General features: G+C 48.9%; 1 protein-coding gene across 1 annotated transcript in view; it reads left to right on the forward strand.

Annotated features, from left to right (window-relative positions):
- The first annotated feature begins 513 nt into the window (after positions 1-513).
- Positions 514-19,298, forward strand: part of SVIL (supervillin) — a 305,706-nt gene continuing 286,921 nt past the window's right edge. Inside the window, exons 1-2 of the mRNA XM_089906335.1 lie at positions 514-704; positions 2,100-2,233. The gene's annotated coding sequence lies outside the window, so the exon portion shown is untranslated. The remainder of the gene's footprint in view (positions 705-2,099; positions 2,234-19,298) is intronic.

The following is a 19,298-nucleotide window of genomic DNA, read 5'->3' on the forward strand; positions in this document are numbered from 1 at the left end:
GGGATTAGGAGAGCACACCCAAGACGTGCACTCAGGCCTTGGGCGGGGTGGGGGGTGGGGACTCAGCCTGCTTCTCCTCCAAGGAGAATTTGCACTTTGACAAAGGCCTACTCCCGCTGGGGTTGTTTGTGCGTGTGGCCGTGATTTGCAAGGACCTGGAGGCGAAGGCAGGAGAGGAGGACATCTGAATACCCGGCTCAGGCAGCTGGGAGCTGGGGGGACAGAGGTACGTAGGTTGAAAAACAGTCACCGTGATACCCCCAATCCTCTCTCCCACATCTCCGCCAAGAATTTTGGTGCCAATAAAGAGAACTAATATTTACTGGCACCCACGGTGGAGCAAGGCGGATCTTTCCTCATTTAACCAACAAACTTTTGTAGTGGGCGTTGCTGTTCCCATTTTACAACCAAAGGAGCTGGGACTCAAAAGGGATAACTTAGTTGCCGGCGAGGGGCGGGGTTAAATGCTCCCTGGGCGGTACCTGCCCATCCTCCAGCACACCTGCGGTCACGCTTGCCACGCCGCAGAGGCCACGTGGAACACACCTTGCAAATGCTAACGGAGAGGATGCTTCTTGCTCCTGATGGGAACTGCCTTCTCAGCCCCTGAGGCATTGCGGGGGGCGGGGGCCCGCCATCTACGCTTTGCTCCCCGAGAGCTGTTTGGACTCAGCTTTCGCCAGTTCTCGGGATTCTCCCGGCAGGTGAGTGAGGGAGTTCCAAGCAGCAAGCTAAAGTTTTAGCAGCCGAAATCAGCAGCTGCGGGGCCCAGGAGCCTGTCTTGGCTGGACCTGGAGCCCCGCGCTCACTCTGCGTGAGGAAGCAGCTAGGAGAGCTCGCTTTCCCGTGTTTCCACAGCAGTTTAGCTCTTTATCAAATTCCAGCTTTATCCAGCGACCTTGGCTGCGATGAAAGTGGATTATACTTATCTCTGCTGTTTCAGACAGACTGGCAGGAGCCTTCGATAAAATCAGGACGGCAGAGAGGCCGTCTTTTTGGAATCTTGATCCTGACCCAAAGTCAAGTTTCTGCAGCCAAAGACAGAATCATCAGAGGCCAGCTCAGCTCGCTCCTGCCTGCCCCCAGATAAAGGGAGAGAGAAGGACAGGAGGTGGGGCTGGGGTGGCGATGGAGGAGGGGGGGAGGAGGAAGGAGGGGGAGGGGGATATGGGAGGGGAGGGGAGGAGGGGGAGAGGGGAGGGGGAAGGAGGGGGGAGGGAAGGAGGGGGGAGGGAAAGGAGGGAGAGCCCAGCTACTTCCTAGCTCTTCAGCTGATGGATCAGGTGAAGCCGCCTTCCTCCCCATGGGGAGTGGGTGTGCCCCCCCCCCCACAGTGGACATCAGCCTGGGCCTTGCTCTGGAGGCTGGACCAGCCCTGGCCGAGGGCAGCCTGCATCAGCAGTCTTCTGGAAAGCAGCGAGGGGCTCATAACCAGGACCTGGGCTTGGAATCAGGACTTGTTTTCCACTCCTGCCTGCCAGGGCCCCTCCATCATAATGCTGGACACCCCGCCTGTCTGTAAAGAGCTGGATGGAGGGGGCTGATTTCATGGGGCTCTGAGAGCGTGGGCAGAAAGCAGGGCGGGAGCCACGGCCTTCTTTGTCCCTGGCAGCTGAGCCGGGCTCTGAGCTACTTCCCAGATGGAAAACACTCAACCGCCGGGTGGCTTCATAGGACCACTGACCTGGCTTCAGGCGCAGGCTGTGGAGGGCAAACAGCCAGCTTGCTTCACTCACCCAGAGAGGAGGCCTTCTTGCCTTAATCCTGCCCATCCCAGGGGAGGCTGGGACCAGGCACGGCTAAAGCGGAAATAGAGGACTAGCCACATCGTGGGAACACAGACATTTCATCCTTGATTTAAAAGTTGCTCCGTAAACTCTCTCCTAGCCGGCCGCAGCCTGCAGTTATGCAGGGCCACCTCCTCTTAGCCTATCCTCCAGTGAAACCTCTAAAGTCTCATAATTAAGTACCGAAGAGCTAGAGAACATTAAACCCAGAAATTAAAACAACAGCAGCCACCTACTTCCCCTCTAAAGCAGGCCCCACACACGCCTGTGAATTGCCGGGGATCGTGTCCAAATGCACATCTGTTTCAGCAGGTCTGCGGGTGCCCACGATGCTGCATTTCTAATGAGCCCCAGGTGAAACGATGCTGCTGCCCTCAGGCCACATCTCGAGGAGCAGTCTCATGTATGACGGTTTTGAACACAGAATATTTCAGGAACCACAAATGGTAAGATACATCGGTATTTATTCTTTTGTCCACACATTTATTCATTCAATGTTTACTTTTTATCTTAGTCATGTTTTCGCGTTTTACTGAGATATAATTGATGTACAGCACTGTATGTTTCAGGTGGGCTGCATGATGATTTGACTTCCATATATTAGGAAACGATTATCACAAGTTTAGCGAACATCCATCATCTCATATAGATACAAAAAAAAAGAAAAAAATGTTTTTTTTCCCTGTAATGAGAACTCTTGGGATCTACCCTCTGAATAACTTGCGAGTAACCGTACGGCAGTGTTAACTATAATAATCACCGCATCCAGCATTTATGGAGTACGTGCAGTGTGGCTTCTGTGCTAAGCACAGGGCAAATAGCTGAGCTGAACGTAGACCTCAAGCCAGCCCGAGTTCTCGGTGAGCCCTTCAGCAAACTGACCTGGAGCGTTCGGTGTATAAGCACTCTGCTCACAGCGGGTCCAGCAGGTGTAACAGCCTCACTGCTCCACTGGAACAGTGGAAAGCAGATGTGTTACCATCATTGAACCCACTGCTCAACAGTAAGTGCTAACTGAAGCTGCCTGCACTTGGAGGGGTGCTGGTCACTGTGCCGGGCACAGAATACCTGATGGATAGGGTCCCGCCCTCCACAGGTGATACAGCTGTAATCTGGGCAGGGTGGCACACAGCTACTCAACTGGAATCAGTAGAAAGAGAAAGAGGAAAGAGGAGGGAGGAGGGGGGCAGGGGGAGGGGGAGAGGGAAAATGGTAACGATTGACAGAGGCAAAAAAAAACGGAACTCCCATCCTGATGAGTTGTCTTAATTATATGACATTTTATTTCCTTTTTTATGACTATAAAAATAATATATATTCAGTGAAAGATAACTCAAACAATGAAACATAGAAAATAAGAGTGAAAGCCTCCCCAAAAGCACCCCCCAAAGAAGAATAGTTCCGTGTATGCTATTCTTTTTTTTAACATCTTTATTGGGGTATAATTGCTTTACAATGGCGTGTATGCTATTCTATACCTTGGCTCTGCACAAACAAGGAGACATGAGGCTAAATAGAATCACCGTTCACACACTGAATACATCTCTTTTATTCACTAAACAATATGCCGTAGACTTTTCACAGGTCAGTTCTTTGGCTTCTACCTCAATATTTGAAAGTTTTTCATTATATTTCATTCCATGGTTTACCATAATTTATGTCACCAGTTCCTGATTTGTGACCATTTGGATTTTTTTCTATAATAAATAATGTAAACCAAATATTTGAACATATATCTACACATGCTTGATTTCTATACAATAAATTCTAAAGAGGAATCACTGGGTAAAAGGAGAGGACCTCAAATATTGCCAAATTAGCCATTACAAAGGTTGTACCAATATAAGCTCCGGCAAAATGTATGACAGTACCAGCTTTCGGTATGTTTTTAATCTCTGCTAAACTAATAGGCTTTTATCATTGTTGAATTTCCTATATCTTAGGGATGCCGAGGAGAATATTATTAGCCTCTTGTATTTCTTTCTTTTGTTGAATTGCCTGTTTGTGGCTCCTTGCTTCATCTTTCTATTAAGTGGTTCTTTTTCTTATTGATGTATAAGAGCTTTTAATATTTAATGAATATTCAATCTTTTAAAATTGTCATATATGTTGTAAATATCCTTTCCAAGTTTGAAGAAGCATTATAACTTAGTTAACTGCACAGCCTTGAAAGTTCAGATTCTGTGCCTACAAAAAAGTATTGTACCGAGATTAAATAAAAATAATGCATATAGGGACTTCCCTGGTGGCACAGTGGTTAAGAATCCGCCTGCCAGTGCAGGGGACACGGGTTCAAGCCCTGGTCCGGGAAGATCCCACATGCCGCAGAGCAACTAAGCCCGTGTGCCACAACTACTGAGCCTGCGCTCTAGAGCCTGTGAACCACAACTACTGAGCCCACGTGCCGCAACTACTGAAGCCCGCGTGCCTAGAGCCCATGCTCCGCAACAAGAGAAGCCACCGCAATGAGAAGCCCGTGCACCGCAACGAAGAGTAGCCCCTGCTCACCGCAACTAGAGAAAGCCCGCGCACAGCGATGAGGACCCAACGCAGCCAAAAATAAATAAGTAAATTAATTAAATAATAATGCGTATAAAATTCTCACTACAGAGCTTGGACTTAGCAAGTGCTTCAAAGTCAGTTTATAAGCGTTGCTTGCAGATTCCTTTACAGTAACTTTGATACATGTATCATTTCATCACCTAGTCCTCTTATTAATACTTTCTGCCCTTGCGATTGAGCTAGGAAAGGTCTTGACTATATATATTCCCTTATGTGTATTTCAGGCCTTTTTTTTGTTTTCTTTTTCTTAATAAGAGTCTGTGTCCTATGCTCTAATGATCACTCTGCAGACACCCTCTGGTCCCTTGCTTCCCTTACTCTTTCTTTGCCCTCCTGGTCTGCTCTGGTTGAACCTCGCTGCCTGCCCTGTGCTCGCACTCACCCTGCTTTTCTCTCTCCCCCTTTTATCAGAACGCCTCCAAAGGGTCGCCTCTGTCTCCTTCTCTGTGCCCAGCCCATTCCAATCAAGCTTTGCCCTGTTTCCCGCACTCTGCACCCGAGTCTCCATCTGACCAGATGCTCCGCTCACCACTCATCTTACTTAAGCCTCAGCGTCACCTGACAGAGTCCATCTCTGCCTCTTCAAATCCTCTCTTCATTTGCTGTCTGGGTCATTGCTTCCCAGGTTGTCCCCGTGTCACCAGCAGCTCTTTCTGGGTCATTCTGCTGCGTTCCCCTCCTCTTTCCTGACTGCTGCATCATGGAGTGTCCCAGGCTTACTTCCTAGCCTGCTTCTCTTCCTCCTTCACCCTCACAGCCTAGGGCATCTCAAACAGCCCCCTGAATTTAAATTCCGTCTTTTCTTATGCCTCCTAAATTCACATCTCTAGCCCCGATTTCTCCCTGAAATTCAGACCTGCTTATTCAGCTGTCTACCTATCATCTCTATTTGGATGCCTAACAGGTATCTCAGATGTGATACGGGCCAGACCAGGGTCGCCATGGACCGTTGTCCAGCTTGTGTACTGCCTAGGGCAGCCAGCCAAGGGAGCCCGATGGGCGTGCAGCCCATGTCCAGCTTCCTAAGCCCTGAGCTCAGGTGTGGGCTCCAACCGCAGAGCAGAGGAGGTACCTTCCATGGGGGTGCCTTTCTAATTCTCTCCAAGTTGCCTTATAGGTTAGCTGAGGCCATGGCCAAAGTATATCTTTTGATTTCTCCCCACCTCTAACCTGCTACTCTCAATATACGGCACCATTCAATTGAGAAAAAGGAGGAGAAGAAGGAAGCTGAAGAGGAAAGGGGAGAAAAGGGGAGGAAAGGAAATTTAGCCTCTTTATCTCTTTGCCTTAGCCAGTCGGATTCCCAAAGGTACCCTGAATCTGACCTCTCGTCCCCCCTCTTCTGCTCCACTGAGGGTCTAAGCCCTTATTATCTCTGGGCTACTGCAAAGCCTCCCAGCTGGCCTCCTGGCCACCACCCCTGCCCCTCTGCACAGACAGAAGCTTCCTAAGACAGAAATATTCTCTTACCACTCACCTGCTTAAATACTGCCAGCGTCTTCCTGACTCAAACCAGAGTCAAACCCAAACCCTTTCCTGCAGATTACAACTTTCCCACTTACTCATCCACCTCGGTTCCTGGGGCTCGCTAAGCTGCGGCCACACTGGCCTCCTTCCCGGCTCAGATACACCAGCTCCCAGCTGCCTCAGGACCTTTGCACTTACCAAACCTTCTCTCAACTCTTCACACAGCCACCTCCTTTTCAGTATTCAAGTCGGAAGTATATGTTACCTTCTCAAAAAAATCCTTCCTTTTGACCAAATTGGCTAAAAGAGTTCTCCCTTTCCCACCGTCACTTTCTGTCTCATTTCTCTAACATATCTTCTTTACTGCATCTCTCACCTCTGGAGATTACCATATCCACCCCTCGGCTTCCTTGTCATCAGTCTGTCCCACCATCGCCCACCAGGTCCATTTTAGAGGTCCAGGATCTCTCTGCCTTGTACCTGCCCCATCTCCGGTGCGGAGAACCGCCTGGCACGCAGCAGGCTCTTGGTGAGTTGACTGATTAGATGGACTGGTGAGGGGCGGGGGCGATGATGCAGGCCGAAAAGACCACAAGTAGAGGAAAGGAGAAAAGAGGAGAACCAAGAGAGGGGGAGAAGGGGGCAGGAAAATGGAAGATGGGATGCAGACTGGGAGGAGGAACCACCCCTACGTAGCAGGACCAGGAGAGAGAAAAGATGGGCAGAGAAAACAGGGTTGTTCTCTGGCACCAGAGTGAAATCCCGCAGAGCTGGCGCCGCCCCCTCTGCGCGGCCACGCCACCCCAGTGTACAGGGCGAGGGGCTCCTGACCGCCCCCTGCAGGAGGCGGTCCCACACTACACCCGGGAAGCCGGCGGTTTGCACGGATCTGGGGCCCCGGGCCCTTAGATCTGCCCCCAGGCCAGGGGAGGCCCCCAGGTGAACTCAGTGGGGGGATCGAAGAGCAAGGCCGCTAAGGGCTGACTTGACGTTGAGCCTCACATGCTTACCCCGCTGACAGTCCGTGGGAGTCTGAAGCAAGCCTGTCTCCGCTTCCTCCCACGTTCCCTTGCGGCCCTCCACCCCGAATTGCATAGAAGCTCTGAGAACTGAGTGCCCTGGCAGGCCTGCTTGAAGACAGAGAAGGATCCAGAAGCCCAGCCCTGAAATCAGCTTCCCAGTAGTTTTCTCAACGTTAAGAAAAAGATATTTACTGATTGATTTACGTGGCTGCATCGGGTCTTAGCTGCAGCTCGCGGGCTCCAGAGCACGCGGGCTCAGCAGTTGCGTCGCGGGTTTCGGTGCCCCGCAGCATGTGGGATCTTCATTCCCCCGCCTGGAATCGAACTAGCGTCCCCTGCATTGCAAGGTGGATACTGGACCACCTGGGAAGTCCCTTCCCAACTTCTTCAGTGTCTTCTCATCAGTTGAAGAGTGGCGGCTTCTACCAGCTGAACGTGCATCTTAACGCTTTTCAAATTGAAACCTTTTCCCGGTAGTCTTCGAAAGTATTATATCCCTGAAAGGACAAAGCCGGGGATGGGACCCCCTCCCCAGAGAGACCCCAGGTGAGATCTCGCCACCCCTGCTGTCTCGCTTCAGCTCCAACGCTCAGTATTCCATTCGGTAATATCAGTATCAGTATTTGTTGGCATTCGTAATTCAGTATTAACCTACTCAGCGTGGCCACTGGCAAGGCGGGGGTCGTTTGGGTGGGGAGGGGGGACGGAAAAAGAGGGTGATGGATGCAGAGGGTGACAGTACAAGTAGCAGGAACAGATGCTGGACCCAGTGCTCCAAAGCCACCCCCGCGCCCACCAAGAGCTTTCTGGGTGCGGCTTCTCCTTGGATTTGGGGTCCCCAGCAGCACTGAGATCACGAGTCAGCACACCCCGAATGTGCTTGTCTCAAAGCCACCTCAGACTTATTTCTGTGCCCTCAGGAGACAGACTGGCACGACAGGCAGAAAATGATATCGACAGGCTGGTCACTCGGGGAGGCTCTCTCTGCCAGCTTCCTGTCTGTTTAAAATACCGGGGCTTTGCCTGAACACGGGATTTTGCAAAGCCCACCTGGACAAACTCTCGGAGCACCCCCAGCAGCCTCTTCCATGTGTCAGCCATGGGTTTTATTTCCCCACATTTCTCCTGGGAACACCAGGACGCCGGGTGCCTTTGAATCAGATGTGAAATCCTGCAGGACCTGGTTAGGTGACCCTTGAAACAAAGTGGACAGAAACCCTAACCTTGTATGGTCTCAAGCGAGGGAAATGACTTGCAGAACACTGAGCAGTGACGGCCCATATAAAACTTATTTTGATGGCAGGGACTCAAGCAAGCTGTGCAGGAGGCCACACGGTTTACAAAGGAGAGGTCTGCTAATTGCACAACAGGGCTCAGCAGATGGCGTGCGGCCCAGAGCGTAAATTTAGCTAGATTCTCCATGCCTGGTCTCCACGAGTTCCAGACACACAGTGGAAGATTCTTTCTGTCCCGAGCCAAACTCGAGGAGAAGAGATCAACATTGCATTTCTCTGAAAGATAACACGCTATTCCAAGGGGGGCCCGGTGGTTAAATCAGATCTTTGTCTCAGCTCGTACCTAGAGAATCCATGTCACGTCTCTGAAGGGCTCTCCTCTGGATTCCAAGTTGCCAGTGATTCAAGAACTCAATTGGCAGTTCGTTTACTGATGGTTATAATTTGTACAAAGTTTCCTTGCTCAAGTTCAAGGGAACTTGGCATGGACGTTCCCTTGTTCATTCATCCGATCTGCTCATTTGTCTTTGCAAAGGGCAGCGTCCTCCCCCTCCTGTGTCACTGGTTCCTGGTGGGTGTGGACGTGACAGGATCTGTCTCTGGTGCCTGTTCCCCCTACCCACCATTGATGGTTTGGTGTATCCAACTGATCTCAGTCAGAGGTCCCCTTCCTCTTCCTCTGCTCCCAGGGAATCCTTCTGGAAGCTGTGTTCCCTCTTTTCAAGATGGTGATGTTCCCAGGGAAAGGAGGCCAGTCCCTCAGGGCTGGCACATATGTTCAGGGCAAGACCCGGTGCCACCTCATGTCTTGGTCCCCTCCCCCCTCACCTCACTGCCCCCTGGACCTCAGGGTCCCCTTTGCGTGTAACTCCACATTGCTCTCTGACCAGCTTGCGCCTTGGTTTACATCTCACTGCGTCTGTCACTTCTCAGACTCACAGCTGCATCGGGAAAATACTAAGAATGCAATTATTTACCCATTTGGAATGCAGTGAAGCTTTATGAGGGGACCACAGAATGTCATCTATTCCAGACCTTTGGGAGAAAGCCGACCTGCTGAGTGGGCGGCTCTGGGGGAGGTGGCGGAGGAACAGTTATTAGCTCTCATGCCCAGGCTGATGAGCGTAGAGAGACGTGTATTTTGTGTTCTGGGATGCAATCAGTAGGCCCACCAGGAGGAAGCAGGGCTCCTTGGAGGTACAGCTACTGCCAAGTCTAGGCAGGAAACAGGCGAGAGGAGCTGAGACACGTTGTGATGAAAGAAAGCGGAGACTGATGGGTCACGTGAAAAGGACGCAGGAGCCAAAGTGGAAGGCCTCCCAGTGGCTGAAGAGGGTGAAATAGAAGAACAAAAGGGATTGGTAAGTGCAATTGATTGAAATACACTAAATAGGTAAAAACCCATGAGTCCACCACCATAATCGTCCTCATCCTTTGAGAGAGAGGCTCTCATCCCCCACCGGGAAAAAGAAAAAACAAGCGAGCCAGCCAAACCAACCAACCAAGAAACGCAACCTTTGGACACCACGGGAAGTAACTAGGGCACAAGATCCTTCCTCTGAAAGTGAGCCTTAAAAGGAAAGAATCAGGCTCCCCTCCAGCCCTTCCTTATGAACTGTATTCGAGGGTAATGAAACAGACCCCGTTTCTAAGTGGATGAGGGAAAACCACTTTATTGAAGGAATCTCACTAAGGAATGGGAAAAGGTAATGAATCTGTAAAAACAGCCTTTTGCAACCTCTAATGAAATGATTGATCAAGCCGCCCTCGCCAGTGAATGATCTGCACGTGAAGGGGCGACTGCACGTCCGTGTGACAACGGGCGACTCGCTGAGCATCCCGCTAGGTGGGCAACGGGACCCTGCGCACCTGCGGATGGGATGCGCTCTGGGCCGCCCGGCGCCTCCTGTGAAAGCTCCTTACCAGAACGGTTGAGTCGAAACCAAATCATGCCTCCAGAGCTAACTTCTGGAGACAGGACCCAAAAGAAGAAAGTGAACCTCAAGGAAGGGAGCAGACAAACCCAGAAAGCGGGGCATCCACGGGACAGTGACCCTGTGTCTGCCGTCAGCCCATGGCACGCAGGGGCGCGGGAACAGAAATAGGCACTTCTCTAGTTTAGGAGACACAACAACCTATTTTGTAATAACTTTTAATGGAGTACATACAGCCTGTACAAACATGGAATCCCCATGCTGTACGTCTGAAGCTCATATAACATTGTAAATCAACCATACTTCAATTAAAAGAACATATAATATCGTTCCACAAGCAAAATGAAAATAACCCACAAATAACAGAATTGCAGCCGACCAGGCAATTTACAGAGAAGCAACTTCAGGTGGTAGACAGTGTGTTACGGCATCGTCAGTAATCCAAGAAATACAAATAAATCAACAAAAGCCTTTTTTTTTTAAAAAAAGAAAGAGACACATACCACCCAACAGCTATTTGTAGACCTAATTTGGATCCCATTTAGAACAAATCAACTTCAAATAAAAATTTTAGACCGTTGAGTGAGTTTAATCACAGGCTGGGAGTAAGAGGACCCCAGGACCTACTCGGTGTCATAATGGGCTGTGGTCATGTAAAAATAAAAGTCTGTATTTTTTAGAGATACACCCAGAAGCAGCAGTGGGGAAATGATACCAAGTCTTCGTATAAGGATTTCATTCCACTATCATCTCTGCTTTTCAGTATGTTTGACATTTTCATAATGTAAAAACTTTAAACGTTGAGAGGATTTCAGGTGAATCTAAACCTTATCGTGAGAGTGAATGATTAGGGCATCTCGCTTTACATTCTGCTTTCAATATTAAATGAGAGGTGGCTGGTGTCTAGTTCTCAGCCTTTCTTCTATGAATTCTAATGGTGACGACCACCTAGTCATCAAAATTACAGTGAAAACCCGGAATTCTAGAATATCAGGTCCCATGGTGCTTATTGGACAGGCTTCTAGAGCCATTTTTATGAGTTTGCAGGACTCAGTACTTTAAAAAATATTCTTAGGGGGCCACACTGATGCTGGGAGGGCAGGAAACTGGGGGGGTCTGAGAGGATGCCTTGTAGGGATGGAGTCCCCTGTGTCAGGGGGACATGCAGCCTCATTCTCCTGCTGAGCTGGGATATTGCCTGGCGGGGCCCCTGGGGGGTGGGTGAGACCTACTTACTGTCCAGCCTCTACTTCCGGCCATGGGGGGACTTCACTTCCCTACTTCGCTGGAGCTCCCCGAGGCCAGGACTTGTTCTGCCTGGTGAATGCAAGCAGAGATGACGCGTGTTACTTCCAGGAGGAAACATTTAAGAGGCGGTGCCTGGCTCTCCAGCTCCCCTTCCCTCTGGTGCAGACGCAGCCACCAGAGGTGACACCACCCACCCAGTGACATCACAGACCAGGGAGAAACCCTGCCCCACCCCCATCTCTGTCCCTCTCCCAAGCCACTGAGGTTCGGAGTGTTTCCTTACCGCAGCGTAAACTGTCTGATACTTTCTAATAGGGAGTGAGAAAATGGGGTGGGCATTGTGGGGGGTTTTAAACATCTTACGTTTGTTTACTTTGTATATCATGTGTTACTACTATAATATTCCTAATTACTGCAGGTTTACTATGGTGAGCTTTACTTTGTACACATTACCCTATTCCAGTCTCACCACAAGCTATGTGTAAGCTTTCGTTATCGTCTCCATTTCGTATCTGAGACAAGCAGAAGCTCAGAGAGGTTAGGTAGCTCGCTCAAGGTCACACAGTGGGTCTAAGGCAGAGCCAGGACCAAACCCAGGCAGCCCAATGCTAGAGAACAGCTCTTAACTATAACACTATCTTTTTACTGTATGAGGGTCCCATCTCTTACGTCTGCAGGGGTTCTGTTCCTGTTCAAATTGGTTTATTAAATACTGTTTTAAAAAAAAAAGACGAAACAGAACTATTTCAGAGAGCAGTTCAATAAAACAATAACTTTGAGGCCAAGGCTTTGAGGCTTACAAATTGTTCTCTTCACTGTAGCCTATATAACAACAATACTCTTTTCCAAGAACAAAAACCAAAAACTTCACAAATTGCTGTGTTTATTGGAGAACAACTTGCCTCACAGATCACTTCTGGCTGGATAAACAGTCACGTTGAAGCCTCTGAAAGTTTCCCAGAAGTTTCTGTTAGAGGCTGGTTCCGTGGGCAGCTCTACCCCAGCGAAGACCGCTCCACGTGGGAGAAACTGGCCTCGGCTTGACCCCCAAACCCGCAAGGTCCCTCCTGCTTTCCATCTTCTTGGGGCTACGTCTCCTGAGCGTACTGTGTGTTTGGTACTTTTCTAAGTGATTCACGTGTGTTGATCCTGACAGGAACCCTCCTTCCTTCCCAGATGGGGAGATTGAGGCACAGATCAGTTAAGTACGTTTCCAAGGCCTCACAGCTAGTGCCCAGCAGGACCAGGGGGTGACCAGGAGGCCTGGCCCTGGATCCAGGGCTCCTTATCACAACAGCACCTGCCTCACCCCCGGCCCCTGTTTCCAGGGACTGCCCCCCCTGCCCCTGCCAGAGGCCACCTGGAATAAGGCAGGAGGCTGCACGCCACCCTTCAGAGCCCACACCCGCTTCCCTCCTGAGTCATCCTGGATTCCTGTATGCTTCACTCTCCCACGTCAGCAAATTTTACAGCTCTACCTCCAAAGCAGACCCCAGGCCCAGCACTCCTCACCACCTCCCAGCTCTCGCCATTGTGGTCGCCATCGTCTTTCACCTGGAATCTCACCACAGCATCCCACCTGCTCTGATTCCACTCTTCCTTCGATAGTGTTCCCTCCACAGCAGCTAAAAACATACACCAGATCATGTCTCATCCTATAGTTTATTTATTTATTTATTTTAAATTCTATTTATTTTTGGCTGTGTTGGGTCTTCGTTGCTGTTTTTCTCTAGTTGCGGCGAGTCGGGGCTACTCTTCATTGTGGTGTGCGGACTTCTCATTGCGGTGGCTTCTCTTGTTGCAGAGCACGGGCTCAGTAGTTGTGGCTTCCGAGCTCTAGAGCACAGGCTCAGTAGTTGCGGCGCACGGGCTTAGTTGCTCCACGACATGTGGGATCTTCCTGGACCAGGGCTCTGACCCGTGTCCCCTGCATTGGCAGGCAGATTCTTAACCACTGTGCCACCAGGGAAGCCCCCATCCTATGGTTTAAAAAGCATCCTAAGGTTTCCACTGCACTCGTCCTGAGCTAGACTCTGACCTCCGTGCCTTTCCCGCCCTAGCATCCTTAACCCACCAATTAGCAGGCTGGGAACATTTCTCAGTAATCTTCCCAGGCTACCCCTACCTGGAAGTCAGTGAATTTATCATCTCTAATGCTCGGGGAAGGGGGAGGCATATACAGAAGTCATAGTACACACGTAAGGTTTCTTGTATTTTATTGTAAAATTTCAAAAGGATTTTGCATTCAGTGCTGTAATACATTGAACCATTGGGAAAAACGGGTGGCCAGGAAGAAGCCATGCTCCCTGCCTGGCTCGGTGAATCTGGATCCTGAGAGCATGTGAGATCACATCACACATTACCTGGGGCCCCTCTCCTGCTTTTCTTCTGACCTCAGGCTGGTTTATCAAGTTCCTACTCTCCCTCCACCTGAAGTGTACAGAGATCACTATGGGAGTCAACTCCCTCAGAACCGCTGCTTGGCGTGGGAAAGTCAGATGCTCCCACAGCTCTGCAGGAAAATAAAAATTGGTTATGACTCTTAAAAACATGATGGATGTTGAAAAGTCAATGACAGTTGCTGGTAAGGCAAAGTTTTGCATGTTCTGCAGCAGGATGAAAACAGCAAATCTTTAATCGAGATAGAGAGTTGTGATCAAAGAAAGGAAGTGCAGCCCATGGAGAAGTGATCGCTTCTCCTGACCCCCCACGTACGCGTTCCCCAAGCCACCCCAGTGCGGCCCCAGCAGACACCTCAGTCCCCTGGACTCTTCCTGCATCTGGACCCACTGCCAGCACTGTATCCTCCCTCTTATGGGTCTTTCACCCAAAGACCGGTCTGGGGCTCTAATGAGAAGAAGGGAAGGGGCCAACCAGTCTCTTTTTAAATTTTTTTTCACTGAAAACATATATGAATAAATACGGTAACGGAACAAATTCAAATAGTTAAACAGGATATACAATGCAAAGTAAATTTCACAGTGTAATGGTTCAGAGCATAGATTTCAGGCAGACTGCCAGGGTTCAAACCCAGCTCCTCCACTGCCAGCCTGGGTGGCCTCAGGCAAGTTATGGAAACTCCCTGGTCCTCAGTTTCCCTGTCTGTAAAATGGAGATTAAGTTTGTTAATTCATGTAAAGTTCACAAATGGGGGCCAACACATGTAAGCTCTGTCTAGAGAGAGATGATGATGTTATTGTCATTGTTGAGATTTCCTTAGACTTCGAGGGAACCCGAGATAACAGATTCTCATGCAGAGAAGCTCGTGTGTATCTCTACCTCATGCCTTTCATACAAACGTTCCTGTGTGACCCGTTCCTGCTGATGGACACTTAGGTCATTCCCCTATTACGTAGTCACAAATACTACGGTAATACAGCCTTTTACATGACTTGGTGTGTATTTGTGAGTATATCTGTAGACTAAACCCCTTGCAGTTGAATTGTTGGAACCAGGCTCTATTCATGTTGCACATTGATAGGTGTGGCTGAATTGTCCTCTAGTCCATTTTCCACAGGGTCACCCCTAGGGCAGCTGAGTTGAATCCCCCCAGGTGACACCAGGAAGCTCTTTGTGTGCAGGAGGCTGTTCCTCTCCCAACGGGCTGGTGCCCTCCAGAGGATTCCTGATGCCATGCTTCCCACATCTGGTGGGCGGGGCTTCTCATCTCTGCCTGGTGTTACCTGGAGCAGGTATCTTATTTTTTCTGCCCATTTGTACGTTATCTGTTTCTAACCCTTTCAACCCTTCCATGGTAATGTAAGCTTTAAACTTCCACTATTCAGGTCAAATATGAAAATCCCTTATCTCCCATGCATCATTTCCTTCTGACTTAATGATGTATTTGTTTAGTCAGTTTTCTATGCTTTCTAAAACTCAGAGAGTACATCATCTTTTTTAATGGGTGGACCATTTGTCCTTTCTGGGGAGGGAGGAGCATCATCAGAGTCAGGGCTGCGAATTAACTTTAAAAGTCATTTTTTTGAAAGTCAGGTGCTCTCCCATTACGGGCCTCACTTCCATGCCCCTTATTCTTTGTTTCCTCCAACGGAACAGCTCACACGCTTGTAAAGTAGGTTCATTATCTGGCATCTTCTGTAACAGAGAATGCTCCCCAGTGTTGGAATTTTCCTAACCAACAATTCCCTTCAGAGTCGTGGTCACCAGGAGGACTTTTTGCAGTTAGTGGGATTGTGATTGGCACTTTTGGACTGGGCATCGGGAAGCCTGGAATGAGGGCCCCGCTCAGCCAGCATCTGAGATCTCCTCCAGGCCCTTAAGAAGCCTCAGTTTCCCCAACTGAAAAAGTAGGGCCAGACCGTCAACCCCAGCCAGAACAAAACCTCTGTGATTTTTATAAACTCTTCCAGATGGCCTGTATCTGCCAGTAATGTTCGTGACCATTCTTCCTCCAAAAATGTCCTTCTTTCCAGAAATACGTACAGAAACAAGAGAATACTTTAAACACACATTAGATTTGCTCATTTATTCCCCTCAAAGACTGTATCTTTTGAAGTAAGTACGACGTAAATCAAAGGGCCAGAGAGGTAGTTGCTACCTAAAAACAACAGCAACAACAAACTCCGACCTAAATTATAAGGCCACCTTTGAGGGTGGAGTGTTTCCAGGGAGTGATGAGATTAAGTTGGGGTCTACAGTAAAATTTTACTCTGGGGTCTCCTTTTAAAGGACCTGTAGCGGGAAATTAGAATTACTGGAAAGAAATTTAAATCCTTAAAAAAAAAAAGGAAGAAAGGAATCTGTCATTGTTGAAATATTTCTTCTGTGGTTTAGCACAAGTTTCCAAGATTTATATCTGTAGATTGTGAAAACTCCTTTCTCATGGTCAGAAATCTCATCACCTCATACCCTGTAGAAGCATAAAGCTTAGTTTCAAGTAATTGGACAAAGAGCAAACAAAGACTTAATAAAGAAAATGAGTTTCTGTTTATGGACTGGTGGAAGCAAATTTTTTCTTGGTATTTAGTGGAAAGAATAGTCAGTGGTACTAATACATCAGAGTAGTTTTGGTTTAATGTAAACAGTACAACATCAAGAGGAAAATAAAATTTGGAGACAGATTTCCCATGGAACAAAATAGCAATTACTGTTATATTAACAAGACTCTTTTCCTAATCTAAAAAGCTATGTTCCCTGCTTGACCTTCTACTTGCTCTGTGTTCCTGAAATAATTTCTTTATTTCCCACTGTCCACCATTTTTAGCCCCATTGGTTACTTCTGCGGATAAGATCCAGAAAACTGGTGTTTCTTCTGATAACTGGATCTAGATCTCCCTTTTACTCATTTCATGTTAAAACTTTTCCTCAAGGTAGTTGTTCATTTATTCATTTACTTAACAAATACTTGCTTAGCACCAACAATGCCCCCAGCACCGAGAAATGTGTGTGGGGGAAGGAACCATCCTTGCCTTCCAAGGATTTACGATCTAAATTTTGCCTCGGGAAGACATATGAATCCAAAGTTACCAAGTCATGTAATTGAATCCCGCAAATATTTATTGCAAGTCTGCTGTGTGCTAGGCACTGGGAATACAAAACTAAATGAGATGCAGTGGAAGTCCCAGTTCAGTGGGGAAACAGACCAGGGCAAGCAGGCAGCTCTGCTCCGATGAGCTCAGGTCTGTAACAAAGAGATGTGCACACTGTGGACACAGTGTGGAGAAACACAGAAGGGAAATGCGCTTCATTCCACCAGGAGGAGCCAGAAAAGTCTCCTTAGAAGGGACCACCCTGTTCATGACGTGATGTCTGACCAGGAATTTGCCAGGTGGACATGGTGATGGGCTGGTTACCGAGCAAAAGAAGTAGGGCAGGGAGGGGGCGTGGTCCCCTTGGGGAAGGCAAATGACCCTCACATCTGGAGCCTTGGATGCAGGTGGACAGCGCAGCAAGGTGAGGCCAGGCAGGGTGGCCAGGGCAGTCCTGCAGGGCTGGGCGCTCCTTGCCAAGGGGGTTGACTTTAGCTTATAGTCTAGGTGATTGGAGCCACTGAAGAGTTTAAGCAAAGGTGTTATATGATGAGATCATTAAAAGAGATGCCCCAGAGTGGACAGCATGGACGGCCACTGCCTGTCGGAGTCCAAATCGCAGCCCCACAGCCTACTGGCTGTGTGTCCTAACTCAAGCAACCCAGCCTTCTTGTGCCTTGGTTTCCCCATCTGTAAACAAGGTAGAGAGAGGGTACAGGAGTAAAGACAGGAAGGGCTTGGGAAGGGGCCTGGCACGTAGTGAGTGTCCATTAGGTGTCACCTGCTATCATTAGTAAGATTAGCATCGTGGTTTTAGTTGTTATGTCACTAGCCTTTGTCACAAGGCAAGTGCGATTTGAGCTAGAGTTCCCACCAGGGAAGGAGAGCCCATCTTTTCTCTCCGGGCTTTTGGTGAAGCAGTCACAGCCAGGGCAGGGGTTGAGTCTTGCCCTCCTACAGCATCGATTGGGTTCCATGGATCCGCTCTGTCTCCATGGTACAGCAGGGAGATGTGGTTCTCAAGCAGGGTTCCGGAAGGAATAGCACCTCCTGTTTGCCATGCTGGGTCTTCACCAAGACCAGAGGCACGAAGGGTGGAACCAGGAAGGACCCTGCACAACTCTCTCATTACACAGGTGGTGAAACTGCGTCACCACATCCTCAAAGGCTCCTTCTGTGGTCCCACCAGCGCTTAATCTCAAAACTGCAGCTGGAACTCAGGGGTCCTGCTGCCCAGGTCAGCTTTCTCTGTCACTCCATGCCAGTGGGATCACAGAGGGGTCCTAGCCTTGTTAGTGGTTTATTGTCTCCTGGGAGATCGCCCACCTGGCCCAGAGGATGAATGCTTTTCATATGACTCAGAATGAGAAAAAACCTCTTTTTCCCAGGCCATAGACCTCCTAAGACACCTGTCTCTTTTAAAGAAAGGAGAAACAAGCATCCTTCGCCCAGAAACTCTGGATCCAGAGAGTCTCTCTCAGATCCCTCCAGTAACCCACGTGGAGACTTTCCCTACTGCTTCCTGCAACACTGATCTCCGTGACATTTCTCTCTTTTTTTGTTCCCAACCACTTCTTACCTCCATTGCTCCTGGAGCAGTTTATCCCTGGAGAGTTTCTCCAAGCCCATCACAAAAGCCCCACCTTCCACCAGGAGATGCAGCCCCAGGCATCTCCACTCACATTAGCTGTGTGAAACAGGAGGGGAAGGGGTGATTTGTGGCCCGGAACAATCCCTGGTTTTCACACATCTCAGCGATGACACTGGCTTTTCCCTTCTCCTCCAGAAAGACTTTTGACAATAACACTCCCATAGGTTAGCAGCAGGCCTGGCCCTGGTTTTATTGTCGAGCTGGGTTCTGTTTGAACCACGGCGCATTCCATTCTCCATTTAGTTTGGGACAAACCAGAGAGGGAATGTACCGTGAACATAACAGAACGCCGCTCTCAGGAGGAAAGAGACTGAGTTGCAGACCTCTGGCCAAATTAAATTCATCTTTGCTACCTCCACCTCCAGATTATGCCTCACTCATTAACTTGTTCTGTTCAGCTTAAAAAGGGTAAAAGGGCAAAGTTGGAAGCCAAGCCGTAAGTAGAGGCAACTTTGTGGTGATGGTCAAGTCCCCCATGTTTGGCCAGGAGTGGTACAGCCAGGGCTGTGCCCAAGAACACTGCTTCTTTTGTAAGATGTAGAGAAATGACTGAACAATAGATATACATCATTATCACGAAACATATAAATAGATGTTTTGCTTGCTGTCTGACATTGCATGCACAGTGAGCTTGAACTATATTGCGTGGCTGATTCTGTCTGAGAGTGTGGATGGCCTTATTAGGAAAAGGTGGTGCTTTGTTGTGAAGGGCAGGTTCAAAGGAACACAGGCGTCTCTTTCTCTCTCTCTCTCCTGGGACAACTGTGATGAGTGAAAAGGACTTCCTTTAGTGAGTAGATTCTAACAATTCAGTGTGAGAGTAGGGACACCACATATTTTGTGGCTCCGGAACCAGGCCCTGGTTTGAAATATCTCATACAATCTCTATGAAGCTTTTTTTTT

Source organism: Delphinapterus leucas, chromosome 2 (assembly GCF_059928025.1).
Source record: "Delphinapterus leucas isolate spDelLeu-1000000601 "Yukka" chromosome 2, BTC_Dleu_Yukka2, whole genome shotgun sequence".
NCBI lineage: Eukaryota > Metazoa > Chordata > Mammalia > Artiodactyla > Monodontidae > Delphinapterus > Delphinapterus leucas.